This window comes from Crocuta crocuta, unplaced genomic scaffold (genome assembly GCF_008692635.1).
Source record: "Crocuta crocuta isolate KB4526 unplaced genomic scaffold, BGI_CrCroc_1.0 scaffold303, whole genome shotgun sequence".
Taxonomy (NCBI): domain Eukaryota; kingdom Metazoa; phylum Chordata; class Mammalia; order Carnivora; family Hyaenidae; genus Crocuta; species Crocuta crocuta.
Window position 1 is genome coordinate 1,724,745 of NW_027528276.1, and position 3,827 is coordinate 1,728,571.

Sequence of the window (3,827 nt, forward strand, 5' to 3'; positions counted from 1 at the left end):
TGAGACCTTGGAGAAGGCACGAGGAAGAGAAGAGAAGTGGTCATGGTCAGTGGAATGACCATCCAGCAGAGCCCGGCTGACTCTCTAGGAAGATTCTAGCAGGCTCTGCAGGGTGCTGGTACTGTCAGGAATCTCCCAGATATTCCACACTGGGTACTCACCAGGAGGTCCTCTGTCCTGATTGTGGCTTTGAGTTTGCAAGTCTGTCATGTTCTATCTCCCGAACTCAGGAGAGGATGGCAATGCATGGGGTGGCTCCCCTCCCTTTATCTCAGGGATCTTCAGCCCATGGGCTGACCAGTACAGTTATACAGAGCCTGCCGGGAGGCCGTGGGGAGAAGAACCGCAGCCTGAGGTTCTGAGATACCGTTTCCAGCTGCTGCTTCTCATAAAGAACCAACGCAGCAGGCTATGTCTCCTCCTAATCTCCTGCCTGCTGAGTTCTTCGATCTTGGGCCCTATGATAGAGACCAGTTGTGTGCTATCACGTGCACAAATATCCATGTGCTCCTGTATGTTTCCCAGCCTTCCTTACAGTTAAGTTGGGGCCATGTGACTGGTTCTAGCTAATGAGCTGTGGGCGGAACTGCTGTCTGTATTTCCAGGATGGCTCCTGAGAACATTCCATGAAATCATGGAGCCCCTTTTTTTCTTCCTATGGTAACAATGGGAGCTGCAACTTGAGAAGGGCAGTTTTGTATGACAGAGGAGCCTGGGTCCCTGAGTCACCCCCGGAGGAGTGCCACTTGACCCAACGGGACAGGCAGAATTTTAGCCCCCATGACCTTTGCCTCTGGTGTTATGTCCATGATATATTACATACATTACATGGCAAAAAGGACTTTGCAGGTATAATTCAGAGTACTGAGCAGATCGAGAGATTATCTGGATTATCTGGATAAACCCAGTGAAGTCACACTAGCTCTAAAAGCAGAAGAGGAAGGCAGAGAGATGTGGGAAAGGGAAGTCAGCAAGATTTGTAGTGTAAAAAGGATTTGATGTGCCATTGCTGGCTTTGAAGATGGAGGAGGCCATGTACTAGGGAATGTGGGCAGCTTCTAAAGGCTGAAAAGGACTCTGGCCAACAACCATCAAGGAAATGGGGACCCCAGTCCTATGATCTGCCAATAACCCACATGAACTCGGAAGCCATTCTTCTCAGAGCTTTCTGATAAGGAGCCCTCTTGGCCAACACCTTGATTTTGGCCTTGTGATACCCTAAGTAGAGGATGCAGCCAAATCCCCACTTGGTTATCTCACCCATTATGAGACAATGAGACAATAAATGGTTCTATCTATCTATCTATCTATCTATCTATCTATCTATCTATCTATCTATCTTTTACAGAGAGAGAGAACAGTTGGGGAGAGGGGCAGAGGGGGAGAGAGAGAGAGAGAAAGAGACAGAGAGAGAGAGAATCTTAAGCAGGCTCCATGCTGAACGTGGAGCCCTACACGGGTCTCGATCCCATGACCCTGGGAGCCAAAATCAAGAGTCAGACACTCAACCAACTGAGCCACTTGGGTGCCTCAATAAATGGTATTTTTAACAAGCTGCTAATTTTGTGATCATTTGCAATGGCAGCACTAGAAAATGAACACACCTAGATAGGATTTTGTGTGCACAAGGAAAAATCCTTCCAGCCAGTGAGATGTTAGAGCCTGCATGTTGTAGCAGCTAACAATACTTATTCTGATGAATGTAGTGCCCCACCCCTTGTGCAGGGAGCAGAGTTCCGCATAGGCCTTGAGGCAGAGGCGAGGCACCCGAGTGTCTGCTTCGGTCTCCTGGGGAGCCTATGGTGTCAACAGAGATGGGTGTCCCACCAGGAGTGGGCTCAGGCCTCTTGAACCCTCGGGAGCAGGAATGTGGCCCGAGAAGAGAAGCCTGGTGGGGAGACAGGCAGGTCTCCAAGATCGCATAGCAAAATATCGGCAGGGCTGAAGCCAGAAGCCAGGCCTCCTGACTTGAAGGCCTGGGCTCTGTGCCCAAGCTGGGTGCCAGTGAGATTTGCACATGAGTGTGCATGCATGTGTGAGCTCCAGGTGCACATGCATGGGCTCCAGGTGTGCCTGCCATGGGATCCCTCCTTCCCTGGCTCCCGGATCTCCAGGGTTAATGCTCCGCTCAGGAGGCTGAGAAGAACAGCCTCTCCCCTTTGGTAATTGAAATCAATTTCTCAGCCTTATCTTTAGGAAACCTATATAGTCTAGTCTGTAATCTGAAAGCTGGGGCTCAGGCAACTTTTAAATGAAAACCCCTCTGCGAGGAGGGGGAGGGAGGAGAGAACGAGTGGCTTGCCTCTTTCCGCAATTTCTCAAGGAGCACATGAGTGTGGAGGTGACGTCTCTCTTCTTTCTCCGGGGATTTGGCTTCTGAATATGTGGGAATGTGTTTGAAGATGTGTGAACATATGTGTGTGTGAGGATGTGAGTGTGTGGTGGTGTGGGGTGTGTGGTGGTGTGGGGTGTGTGTTAGGATGGGTGAAGGGGGGTGTGTGTGTGTGCGTGTGTGTGTGTGGCTGGCTGGACACAGGTGGGAGAGCCCCCTCTTTGTGTTTATTTTTGCCTCTGAGCCTGTGAGTATATGATGTAGGAAATGGCAAAGAGTGTGTTCTCAAGTGCAGATGTATGCGTGCAGGTGCCTATGGGTAAATTCGTGGGCTTGTAAATACGTGTAGGATCAGAGGATGCATATTTATGTGTCTCATTTGAGAAAGCATTTCCCCGCAAGCCTCACCTCTGAATTCCCCCTGGGCCTGGGAGCAGTTACCTTTTTTTTTTTTTAAATGTTTATTTATTTTGAGAGAGAGAGAGAGAGAGCGAGTGAGCAAGCAGGGGAGGTGCAGAGAGAGGAAGACAGAGAATTTCAAGTAGGCTCTGCTCCATCAGCGCAGAGCCCGAAGCAGGGCTTGAACCCACAAACTGTGAGATCATGACCCGAGCTGAAACCAGAGTCGGATGCTTAACCGAGCCCCCCAGGCCCCCCAGGAACAGTTCCTTTTCATGCCTCCAGTGGCCTGCCTGAGCTGCCGCTCAGCCCTGAAAACCATCCTAACCCTCCGGCATTCCCCCTGTGCGCTTAGGGAGGAGGAGAGGCCCTCGAGTTGTTTACTCTGGAGAACCCCCACTTCCCCAAACCCCTGCAGGTTCCATCCAGTCTGTTCCTCTCTAAAGGCTGATGTGCCTGTGGGCAGGGGGCCTGGCTAGATCTCAGCCTCCAGGGGAGGCTTCTGGGTATCACTCAGCAGGTAGATGCCCTGCTTGCCAAAGCTGTGGTATTAGACACAGAGGCCCAGGCAGGTGAGGACAGCGTCCTCCGCCCCTCCCCCCAGCAAAGGGTCCTCCACCCTCCCCGAATCCCCATGGATTTCTCATTTGAAGTCAATCAGCCTTGAAATCCCTGCCAGTGCCTGCAGGGTAATTATGGGGCTGGTAATCAATGCCAGACTCCAGCTGCCCGGTGCGGGAAGGGCACCGTTTCCCTGGGCTCCAGGAAACACTGGAGGTGGTGGTAATGGCCGAGATCAGGAGGATCTGGCCTGGAAACAGCCGCCAGCTCCGATGGGGAGGAATTGGGAAGGAGGGAGGTTGGTGTTTGCACTGCCTCCCGGCGAGGCCTGACTGTGGCATCAGAGGACAGGCATTTCCTTACCTGTGACCAGGGGAAGCATGGGAGGGGCATGGGAGGGGCATGGGAGGGGCATGGGGGGNGGGGCATGGGAGGGGCTGCGGGTGGAGGCAAGGAGGCTGTCGCACAGGTGCCGAATTAGCAGCAGCCTATGGAATGTCTGAGACTGGGACCTGCCCTTCTATCTGAGCTCTGT